The sequence below is a fragment of the Pyxicephalus adspersus genome, chromosome 9 (genome assembly GCF_032062135.1).
Source record: "Pyxicephalus adspersus chromosome 9, UCB_Pads_2.0, whole genome shotgun sequence".
Taxonomy (NCBI): domain Eukaryota; kingdom Metazoa; phylum Chordata; class Amphibia; order Anura; family Pyxicephalidae; genus Pyxicephalus; species Pyxicephalus adspersus.
Window position 1 is genome coordinate 6,237,391 of NC_092866.1, and position 12,775 is coordinate 6,250,165.

Here is a 12,775-nt window from a genome sequence, read left to right on the forward strand (position 1 = left end):
TATCTATCTATCTATCTATCTATCTATCTATCCCTCTATCTATCTATCTATCTATCTATCTATCTATCTATCTATCTATCTATCTATCTTTTTATCTTCTCTTCCTTTTCTCATTCTTTTTAAAATCTTTAAAAGTATATAAAGGTTTTTTTTAAGTCTTAGGTCCTGCTTTCTTTTGTCCTTCCCTTCCATCTATGGTTTCTTCCTCAACCCTTATATCCCTTCCAATCAACCCACACATCCTTCCACTCACCTTTTATCCCCTCCACCCGTACACCCTTCCCTCTTGTCCCCTTCCTTCACTCTACACCCACTCACACTTCCTTCTCCTTTCCTTCCAACCCTTCCACACACTTACCCATCCGTCCTTTATCCCACCTACCTTTCATCCTTTCCACCCATCCACCCACACTTTCTTCCGATTCCCTTCCATTTCTTCTACCCTTTCTCCTGTCTCCTTCTCCTCCTTACGTCTACCCACCGATCCTTTGTTCCTTACCCCTTATACTTCTTTGAACCATCCCACTCATCCTTCCACTCTCCTTCCATACTTTCCACACCTCTCTCTCCAGTCTCTGTCTATCCCTTCCACCTACATACCCTTCCTTCCTTTTGTTTTCCTTCCATTTCCTTTACCCTTCCTTACAGACACTAACCCACCCCTCTTTCCATTCTTCTTCCAGTTCCTCCACCCATCCACCCTTCCTTTCTGTCTTCTTCTATGCCTTTCCCCCACCCTTCCTTTCTCTTTCCTTCCATCTATTCTATCCTTTCCACTCACGCTTCTTTCCTTTCTCTTTCCATCTGTTTCTATTCCTTTCTTTAATCCACCTTTCCCTCCTCTATCGCTTTTTTTCCACCCTCTTTTCTTTATTCTTCAACACCTTACACCCACCTCTCCTCATGTCTTCTTCCATCTTGTCATTCACCCTTCTTTCCACTCCTATCCCATCCCTTCCACCCACACTTCTTTCCTCTCTCCTTCCATCCATCCCATCTTCCCACCCTTCCTCTCTCCTTCCTTGCATACCTTCATCCCACCCATCCTTCCTGCCCTCCTCCCACCCTCTTCTTTATAAAACTTTACTACAATTTGAAATTCCTTTAACATATCTTCTTAAGCACTCAGGAAGTTGAGTTAGGAGTTGGGTACACAACTGATACATTGAACCAGCTAAGTTAGCTCGAACAACAGTTTTTTTTTTTTGGTTTTGTTAAAACGAAATCAATTGTGGAAAATTGGGGACAATTTTGTAATTGATTGGAATGAGAACAATGGCACTTAATTGGCCCCTCTTACTAGGAGAAATTGTACTTCATAGTTGGTGACATTGTAGGGATTAGTGCCCCATCATTGGCATCAATAAGAGGACTTCTGATCCTGGGTCTGGAAAGGCAATTGAAGAGCCCGGTCTGGTCTTCAGGCCACAGTTTGGGAATCACTATGATATGCATCGAACAATATTTTAGGGTTCATATCTACAAATAAAAAGGCCAGAAAATTGGCCTCTACCAACCAATTAGCAACCATTTACCATTCTTTCAATGGCTGCATCTCAATGTAGCAACATGCCAGTCTCAGCTCTGCCATTCATTCCTGCCTGAGTCCCAACAACTGGAGGAAAAGATTCACTCATTACCACTTTGCCCCCTCTCTCTGAGGTCTGTGACCTGGCAATCTCTTTAGTAAGGCACGGATCACTAAACTGGCGTTTTCCAATCAAGAGAAAGATGGGAGGGGAAAGACATTATAAACCAGATGGAAGTTTTACATTTTTTGTTTAGCTTTGTTTTAAGAGCTGCTTTTACAGCACAGTTTAAACTCCTCTTGATGCATCGTGCTGTTTATATTGGGGTCTTTGTAGACGAGATGTTTACCGGGCTCAGAAATGTTTTAAAAATATTTTTATTGTTATGATATTTGGATAATTGGCAAGAAGCAAAGATAGTTTGTTGAGATTGCAGCGATGGTGGTAAGCGTGAAGTTACTTAGGAGTCTCCATAAATGTATCCAGATCAGTGGTGAATGCAATCACTGTTAAAACAAAACAACACAAGGGGGAATATTTTTTTAGTGAAATCATTTCCTTTTCTTAATCAAAAGATGACAGTCTCGGCGTTAGAACTCCCATCTGTAATGTAGCGTACCAGGGATTTGCACACATTGCTGTTTTTTTGTGATTGATACAATGAGAGCTCGTTCCCACATAGATATCCCATTTAAGTTCAGCTTCTAAGGAAATCAAAACAGTTTGTGCTGAGATTGGGCAGCCCTGTGGCTTAACATCTGCTGCAGTACTACAAGTCCCAAAAAGCCCAGCTTGCTGGTAGGCAATACATTTGCCAAGCTCAGCCAAAGTCTAATGAGTGCAGAAAAAAGGGTTGCATGCTTCAAGATCTCATTATTCCTTCATATAAATTGATATTCCAGTTGCATGTCCCCCATAGGGTCACTCCATGTGATATTTTTGCACCCAGGTGGGGCCTTTTTAGCTGAGACAGCTAAATAAAATAAGTCAAGTTATGTTGACCTAAAAACCCTTTAAAGTGCAAGTAAAGTTCCGCTTATAAAAAACAACAATCAGGCAGGTCATTATTGCAGAATGTTGCAGGCAATGTCTTTTCTTCAAAAATGACTTCTATCTGCCTGATCACTCCGGGTATCTGACAAAAAGCTCTGCTGCAGCTTTGGATGCCAGACTCTCCCGGCTTCCCCTGCACGTGCTGGGATTGAACTGTTTGTTTGCTCAGGAGTAACGTCATCCCAAGGCAGCTAATCAAGATGGCCAATTAACATGTTCAGGAAGAGAAGAAAGAAGGAGATGGTGGTGCTCTTGGAGGTAATAGGGGCAAGTTAGTTTTGCAGGTTTAGTTCCACTTTAAGGGGTACAACCAAAAGTGATATTCAAGCCCTAGGTGGTGCCTGTTTGGCAGAGTCAGCTCTTGAATTATTTTGCCTTGGTTACTCCAGCAATGAGTTCTCTTCCGCCATAGTTGACCATAGAGAAGGAACCTGGTTTTGGGTTTATCTGACCACCTTTTTGTGTTCTACTTCCCGTTGTTACATTTCTGTTTTATATGAAATAAATACACCGGGGATGGAGGGAAACCCTTTATAATGGTCACAGCAGATGTGCAGACCTAAAATCTCAGGTCAGGAATGTTGGAAGGTCTTAATAATGGGCACAGCCGTTATTCAGACCTGGGACCTTAGCTGAAGAATGATGGGAGGCCTTCATAATGGGTACAGCAGGAGTGCAGACCCAAGAACTCAGGTCAAGAATGGTTGGAGGCTTTCATAATGGGCAAATCAGGAGTGCAGACCTTTGCCCAGGAACATTAGAAGACCCCTTATAATGGGCCCAACAGGTATTGAGACCTGGGATCCCAGCTTAATATTAGTAGACTCCCTTTAATGGGCTCAGCAGGTGTGCAAACCCGGGACCTCAGTGCATAGATATTACCAGGAGACATGAGAAGCTGGCCAGTAGTTTATCTCTTCTGCATCTAGCAAACACCAACATATCAGGGTGGACTGACCCTTTAATTATGTTTTACATAGAAATAGTTTAAGTATTTGAATTGGCCCTAATGTTAACCTCCTGTAATAAATATTCTGATCTAAATTTTAGCATATATGGTTGATGTCTTTGTAAAAACCAAATATTACCTCGAGCAGTATAATATCATTGTACTACAAATAGCTTATGCAGAAAGCAGGGCTGTGGGAGGGGCCAGGCAGGTCACTTACTACAGACTGCCTTTAGAAAACTACAGGAGGGGCGGAGACAAGACCAGTCACCCTGCAGGAGGAGAAAAAGCAGCAGTGACCAGTCTTTATTCCTGAAAGTTCCTGCACATAGACAAAATTAATACTGGATTACTGCGCAGATCTGAAAGAAATTCACAAAGCTTACCAAGATTCAGGTGAGAATGCTTCCTCTTATCACAGAGCTCAGATTTATTAGTGAGATTCCCTCCTGACCTCTGATAATAGTGGAATTCCTAAAAGCTTGTACTAGTACAAGTTTTACCAAAGTTAACCAATACTAGAACCTTACCGTGCCATACAACATCCACACCATTCCCATTAACCAGCTTCATCTTTTCTCTGATGAGTTTCTGGATGCAAAGGACGTTTTATTCAGCGGGGTAAACTCAAAAGACTTTTTTTTTAAGTGCCAAAGAGTTTAGTAATCAAAAACAATACATTCTTTTGAGTTTTCAAAGAAAAAAAAAATGTTCCACTAAACCGGAATGAAATAATCCTTGTGTGTGTGGGCCACAAATGTGCAGAATGCAAGCATTTGATAATAAACATCTTTAAACTAACGTCCTTGGCCTGATAGGAGATAGTACATGTTGGGTTAATTAATTCACTCTCATAAAAATAAAACTGCACTTTGAACACTCACCCCCCCCCCCCCCCCATCCGAAACAATCCTAAAAAAATAATTAGATTTGTTTGGTTTTGATGCGTTGATGGATATATTACATGTACAGGAGAACGCAATTCTTTTAACCTGGGTCAAAAAATCCAAAACAAAGTATGTAAAGTGTATGTATAGCCAAAGTTTTTTTTTTACATGGAGCAGGAAATGATTAAAATTTTATTGGGTTATATTTTGCTCTTTCCTGCTGGGGAGATTTCCCTTTGCTTCCTGCTTTGAAGATTCAATAGTGAGAGAGAGAATATTTACCAGTGTTTGCTCTGACTGTGTGTGGCCGCAGAGGTATATGAGCTGGTCACCTGCATTAAAAGTTGTATACTATCCTTTATTATTCCAATCTTAAAGGTGATCACCAACAGATATTTAACTTAGACTCGGAGTAGCAAGGCATCAAAGGTCCTGCATTCATATACGCATAGGGGCATTCTAGGACAATGTTTCTCAACCTTTTTAACATGGGGAACCTTTGAAATAACTTTAAGGTCTTAGGGAACCACTTGTATAATAACTATATCCAAATAATGCTGCTACCATTACTGGCCATTGGGAAGAATGTCACCCTTACAGATAGCCAAAAAGATAATTGGAGTCAGTTAAAAGGCATGATTTGCTCATTGAACCTCTGGAGGAATCCTAGGGATCCATGGAACTCTGGCTGGGGATTACTGCTCTAGGGAGAGCAGAGAGATGCCCTTGTCACTTTTTTTGTTGAAAAGAAAGGAGGGTGACCTAGCTGTCTAGAGTCATGTCTCCGAGGTGGTTATGTTGTTTGAGGAATCTACTATATTTCAATCGCCGACCCTGAATAGAGCTTTAGGTTTCCCAAGTCGCAGTCACCATCCCTACCATTGATCTTTGTAATGTGCAATCTTGTCCTCGTCCTTTGGGACCTATGCCCAGCCTGGTAAGTCACACATATTCCATCAATGCCTGTCTCCCATGCCACCTAGAGAGACAGTTGTGTCTTGGTGCCTGCTGGGATATAATCCTTCTTTAATAGAATTAGCATCTCTGGCCTGGCTCCAATAATCTCCCCTATTTCAGGGTCCATGGCGGGGGCTAATGCCAGGTGTACATATGATGTAATTATTATGACATTATTTAGTGCCTTCAACATTAACTGAACTTAGTTAATAGGCTATGCTTATGATTGCTGGTGATTAGCATATAATTTGCATCTCATTCCCACAAAAGGTTCTTTGTTTGTAATGCAAGGCCTGCGCCATAATGATATCTTTAGCTCCGTACGGGTTATTTTCTTTAAATAGTGTGGCATAACAGTTTAATGTCACTGCGCAAAGTACAGGCTGGGGGTTGTACCTTAAATTGTATGTGATGGGTTGTAACCGGCTGTGGAGTTCTAAGCTTACCAGGGCATTTAAAGGGTTTCTGAACTCCAAAACATTATTTGTATGTAAACTGACCACATAATGTAACTCCAGTGCTCATTACCAAAAAAACCCCAAAAAACGCTTCTATAAAAAAAAGAACTATTCTCTCATAGAGCTAAAGACTTCAAAGGTCGGTGGTTTGGTTGTCTTTTACCAGACAGCCAGTTTCATTTGGTGCCCAGTGCCATTTGCCAGCATTTATGGAGGTTTATTAAATGCCTGGAAAAAACTATGCAATCAATTTTTTGTCATTTCAGCTGCGTTGAACAGGAAATAGAGAGGTAAAGAAAGGATAGATGTTGTATTTGTTCTTCCAATTGGATCCAAAATGTTTTTCAACCTCCTATATATTAAAGTGGTTGGCAAGCACTTCGACCATAAGATGCTACACAATGCGTCTGATTTATTAACGTTCTTCAAGACTGCAGAAGATCATCAAGATTATCATGGGTGACTATTCAGGAACCAACTGGAATCCACCATTCCAACTGGAATGCATCTGGCACAGTGTTGAAAACATTTGCCAAATATTAGTCAATGATTTTTAGGAAATCAATTCCAGGTGTGCTGGATCCCCATGTTCTCTCATAATAGTCTATGCTCTCCGCACTGCACTGTCATAATGGTGCAATATCTGCCAAAAAAACTCTTTTTAACCTTCTCAGTAGAGACTTTGTATGCATCGTTTTTTGAGCTTTAAAACGCACAAGAAGCCATTTTGTCAATGGCAGCACAACTGTCCATTTCAAGACCACCACCAGAATTTACTAGACCCCATGCTAGGTAAAGTTTCTTGTTTCCCTCCCCTATGTCTAAAAGTTCCAACACAGCAAAAATGAAGCTCCTTTGATTGGGGCCCTATACAGAAGTACCCCATTGCTCTTCTTATGGTGGCCCTGGTCCTTGTATACAAGCCCCAACTGTCAGTATGTAGTAAAAAAACACAAAGGAACTTTGCCACGTTCCTTCAGCAATCTAGGGTTTGCGGGCAAAAATGAAATGTCACATCAATGTTTTCAAGCCACCAATGGGCACTCTCTTTCCTGAATGATCCACAGGTATGGTGCCAGACAGGTACAGACCTGACACAGTGGTCAGACTGTTGTCCCTCACCCCTCATTTGCAGGTACCTATGGATGCACAGTGATGTCTAATTGAACCAATATGATTACATCAATACATTCATCTAACGTTTTCAGCATTATGTTTGTAACACAATTAAACTCATCGAAAATTGGCTAAAATTATCCGTTACATTGTATTTGGATTGTATAGTGTTCATTTTATTTTTTTTTTCTATGTCCCCAATACATCAGTTCATGAGAAATGCACAGTGAACGTCTATTGCTATTGAAGTTTCATGCACACATCAGTGAAAGCTCTGCACATTCAATACCAAGAGGACAAAATACAGCTAAACACAATGAAACGTGACATTAGCACATCAAAAAGTTCAATGCAGTTCTGCCTTGATAGATTTTCATATGTTTCTAATAACTGCAAGACAAATGTCTTTTGTGGTCTTCCAGGGACACGTGGTGAGACTACCTGGGGAGTTAGAAAGACTTCAGCACTGCTACCCTAAATGACTATCAACTGCCATATTTAAAGCTAGAGAATGTACAGAAGTATAATTATGTTTATTATCTTTCATCATAAAACCATTATTGATTGTAAAGATTGACATCCTCACATTCTTGGTGAACATGGACCCGAGATGGATTAAGGTCAAAGGAGGCCATAGGCATGGAGGAACCTCACCCCAACCTTTTTGATTGATGACACAGAGTAGTCATCCTTGACATTTTTTGTACAAGCATAGCCCACCCCCTAAGCAACAACTGCCTGTACTGTTTTATCCAAAGAACTATCCACCAGGCAGTCATCTGGATATCCTCCAGGCCAGTGTTTCTCAACCAATGTTCCATGGAACTCTGTTGTTCCTCCAGAGGTTGCTAGGGGTTCCTTGAGCCATTTAGACCTCCCAAGGCTATTATCATTGACACCAATGATCTTTTTGGCTATCTGTAAGGGTGACATTCCTCCTCCTCCAGCAATGTAAGAATTTTTCCCACTGACCTCCACACTAATGTGCTGTGAGCTGTTGATTTAGTAATTATAGCACGGGATCACTGAAGACTGGAACATTATTTCGAGGGTTCCCCCATGTTAAAAGGGTCAAGAAAGGATGCTCCAGTCTCTTGGTTACTACGTAGGATAATCCAACACTGACATGGGCCAGGATCAAGTCCAAGTGTATCTAAACTTTTTTTTTTGCTTTGAATAGAGTGGTGAGGTTGTAAGAACCACTATCACAGATTTATTTCAGTTTGTATCCCCATTACAAAGATTTATGATTTCTTAGATTTGGTGACCATTGCCACTGGGTCACTCCAAAACTGGGCACTCGTTTCAGGGACCACTTCAAGTTAGAGGATTTCCTGACTTTGGAGAATATTCAGCTCATTCTTCCTGTTCTACAAGGTGTGCAGTTAAGAAAAATCTCACAAATTGGACACCAATAGTCCTCACAGTCCGACAATAAAAAATATAAATGAACAGCTCTGCATTGGAGCTCAGAATGTAGAGTGCCATAACATGCTTTAGTTTTAATATCATTGCAGGACACCCTGACAGTCCCTTAAAGTGCCTATGCAAATAAAGAATTCCCACCATTGGGTGTATAGGTAATCTCTTCCCCGGTGTGACCTATGAAAAGTTAATAACCTACAGGTGCACTTTATTTAGGTTGATTGCCTGGGATCATAATGCTCCATATAATGCATTTTACCATATTAATTACGCTTTCAGGTTCTGTATACAAGACCCAGCTGGGGTTGCTTTTCCTTCATTGCTCTATTTGATCACCAGTAAACATTACAACTTGGACATTTCCATACTGATGGGTTTGACTCCAAATTGCACGCTATAAAAACACTGATTGTCTATATCTATTTTTCTTCCATTCCCTCTAAAACAGGAGTTGATTTGCAATCAAAATGCCACCCTCGCCCATTGGCAATTTGAAAGGCTGATGGACACCGAACTTTTCTCTTTTTTTTTTTACTGCCATTCTTTCAACTTCTTTAATTAGCAGCGTTCTCCAACCACGACTGGCGCTCAAAGTGTTGCAGCGGCCTGTTTTCAAATGGCGCCTTAATGAACATATTTGCATGCTATCGGCCCGTGTGCAAGATCAAACCCACCGTCCGACGTCTAAGCTCGCATCACTCAAAGCGGCTCGGGTGGATTAGTAAGTAGGTAAAAATAAAATAATAATAATAAAATAATAAAAAGAAATCTCATTTTGCATCTGACATTAATAACTTTCAGAAGAGCAAGCACTGGTATTTATGACTGGACCTGAACGGGGGGCCTGATGTCCTAGACGCACAAGGGCACCGAGCTGAGCGAACCAACAAGATATGAAAAATAAATCATGCATAATGCAACATTTTCTACCTTACATGTTAATTAATGTGTGCAATCAATTACTGATGTTATAATATGAGATGAAAAAAAAAGCAGCAGAGAGGAATAGAAATAAAAAAAAAAAAAAAAAAGAAAAGCACCTATACATTTTTTAATGCTTTTTTTCCCTATTTAAACAAATAGTCTTCCTGCCTCTGAATGCTGTGCGGCGACATGCTTTGAATAACAAGCATCGTAAAATCTAATCAGATTTATAAGGGAAATTGATTATTGTGGCAGGGAAGAGGAGAAGCAAATAAGCCGGAGTTTAAGTGTTAATTTTTATGCTAATCCACAGTGGCTTGCGATGAAGCAATTTTGCTCGGTGGCACAAATATAAAATTGTCCCTTGCAGAGAGATGTCAGTTTGCCAGACCTGAAAGGAGTAATTTATTAGGTAGGTTCCTATTAGGAGGTGACATAGTAGTTATGCTGCTAAGCACACAATAGTGGCTCGCAGTCATCCTTGCTAAGCTGTCGTAACAATGCAACATCCTAGACGGAGTGTTGGGACATAAACATACTGTCAGATGCAGGGTGGTCCCTGTCTATGGACAAAGGGCTATTTGATACAGTCCCTTGTCAAAACAAAGATTAAATGGCATCTATGTTTTTTGCACAGCAGGGAACGTATATCTAAAAAAAAAAAAAAAGGCATGGAAATGGGGACATGATGGTGCCCCCCCAACACTACCCATCGAGTGTTTTTGCCATTTAATAATCAATACACCCTATCACGTGATGATGTCATATCTAAAACACAAAAAAAACTGCCCGTGACCTTCTTTTTTGTTGCTCTTGAACAGTGACAAAAATCCCTTCCACTCTACACTTTCACAAAATGCCTTTTTTGGGGACAATATTCCCAAGAATTAATAGCGTTAAGGGTTCTGATGCAATTCACATATAGGTCAATTATATTCACAAACATCTGCTGTGTCACTCGCATTTGCATATAGCATTCATATGTAAATGACGCCTCTCTCTTTTTTTCCCAAGTAATATATTAAAAAATACACGCCAGATTTGCATATCACTTTAGATCGGTGTATTAGAAACAATTTATCATTCGTTCCTTTCTTGCTGCTTTTTTTTTAAGGGAAAGTGAAGGGGGGGGGGACAATATGTTGAAAGATGGGTGTTATATCTGAGGACATGTGTGATTTATACAAGGAGCCCTTAGTGGGAACACTTCCATTTTAAAGCAGCTTATGTCCCTTATAAATCAATAATCACACAGATGGACGAATGATAATCTATTTAGGATGCCTGATAGCAAATATTGTTGTACAGATGATTAGACCCGTCGTTCTTTTAGCAGCAAGGCTCTTTTACAAATTGGTAAGTTTAGACAAAAAGCTTTAAAAAAAAAAAAAAAACAGGGAAAAATAATGACATGTAGTCAAGTATTTAGCAGTTTGAAAAGCTTTTGGCACGGACTAGATCAAGAACACAGAGGACTGGAGAAAAAAAAAAAGAACAAAGGGATTTTAAAGCATCTGCCAATATAATAATATCAATTGCTGTTCCTTTAACAAAACAGGCCCTCTTAATGGAATTGTGACTTCAGGTGTAAATAGTATTAAAAGCTGCATTGTCCTGGCTCTGGCGCGTTCTGCTAAAATGCAGGTTGTCAGGAGTGGCGGCTGCATGGAATAGTGATAAATATAAGCAGGTATTGATCTGATGAAAATGAAGGATTCTCGTGCCTCCGAGTGTTAAGCTTTCTTGGCTAAAGGACGTCACCGGTGGCCTTGCCTTGGGATAGGTTTTTCGTTGGGATTTTATTTCACCTATAACCTTTTTTACGCAGATATTCCTTGACCTCTGACAGATGCCAAGATTTGCAAATTAGATTTTTTTTGTATTAGTTTACATGATGTTTTTGTTTTTTTTGCAGTGACGAGGAAATAAGGCATTCTGTGAACAAGTCCGTCTTGGCCTAAAGGCCGCCGCCTACCCCCATCAGACCATCTGTCCTTAAAACAAGCATGCAGGTCAGCTGTTAAGGTAAGAACATATTGGGAGTATTGTCTAAATCGCAGGTCTGAGCCAGGGACACAACCTACCCACCTCCCCGAGCCTGCAATGTCTCGGGGAGATGTGGTCCACAGCTCTAGCCGGTGTGCCCCCCCCCAAAGCGGGGTCCTTCTCCTAAACCCGCTGGTGGGTGCACTGGCCAGCCCACCTGTCAGACAGCTGCAGTCCACTAATGGACTGCAGACCGGGGATTGGGGACCTTTGCTCCAAGAGACTCAGAGCCAACTGGTAAAAAAACATAGATCAGTGTTTCTCAACCAGGGTTCCCCCAGAGGTTGCTAGAGGGTGCAATGAGCAATTTGGACCTCTCAAGGCAGTTACCACTGACCCCAATGATCTATTTGGTTTTCTAAAAGGGTAACATTCTTCTCAATAACCAGCAATGTAAGAGGCATTTTTCCAACTGACCACCTCACTAATGTACTGTGAGCTGTGGATATATATAGTAATTATAGCAGGGGGTCCCTAAAGACCTGAAAGGTATTTCAAGAGTTCCCCGATGTTAAAAAGGTTGAGAAACACTGGTTCCTGGGTCTAGCCACTGGCTATTACCCCTAAACATGCCACATTGGAATTGCTCACTTGGCCCACTCCCTATATCACGAAGTACTGGGTATTGTAAATAGGCAAAATATGGTATAAATATTTACACCATATGTATATGGTGTATGGTTAAACTTTTCTCTTTTGCTCCCTTTTGGTGTTAATTATACAGCCAAAAGTGTTTTGGTATATCTCTTTATTACATGCAAAAAATGACTTGTCCATTCTGCATGATGTAAATCATACACCATAGAAAATGTTGCATTTTACTATTTATTGTTTTACCAAGCATGCATGTTCTGAAATATTGCATTTCATTGGTGCAAAGCCAGCCTAAAACATTCCCAAAAGGGCCACTCATAGTAGCTGCTTCTTCTGATCCCTACTTTAAGCACCTTCTACCATTGTGAGTCATTGATGTTTTCACTCGGCCCATCAGGAGTCCCATCTTACCCTTGACATCCAGTGCAGAAGTTCATTGAGGACATAATTTAGCGTATTATTGTAGGCTTAAACTGACAGCAACATTCAATGTGTTTTCAGTTTGCCACACTTCTGCCTTTCCATGCTAATGGCTAGCTGTAAGTCATTGATTTTCTTAGCAAGTAAGGAGAAAGATAAGCCAAAAAGAAATACATTTATTTTAGACACCCCTTTTAAATAGGTAAATAAAACTAATACTGATCGGGTCTATGCAAGAATATGCAATCCTAAAGTGACCTTGTTGTGAAAAAGGCTATTGGAAACTCTTGGACCTCACCACCAGCTCTTCCTGGTTCCTCCATCTAACGTCAACCATGTCGTCCTATTATATGGTGGTTGGCAGGGGAGGGAAACCAGTTATTGCTATGGGTGGACCCGGGAGATTAACACTTCCAA

The 12,775-nt window shown here is 40.6% G+C and overlaps 1 protein-coding gene across 4 annotated transcripts in view; it reads left to right on the plus strand.

Moving 5' to 3' along the window:
• ZNF536 (zinc finger protein 536) overlaps positions 1–12,775 on the plus strand; it is a 406,541-nt gene that overhangs the window by 112,727 nt on the left and 281,039 nt on the right. For all 4 annotated transcript variants that reach the window (XM_072422428.1, XM_072422427.1, XM_072422426.1 and 1 more), the window contains one exon: positions 11,214–11,323. The gene's annotated coding sequence lies outside the window, so the exon portion shown is untranslated. The remainder of the gene's footprint in view (positions 1–11,213; positions 11,324–12,775) is intronic.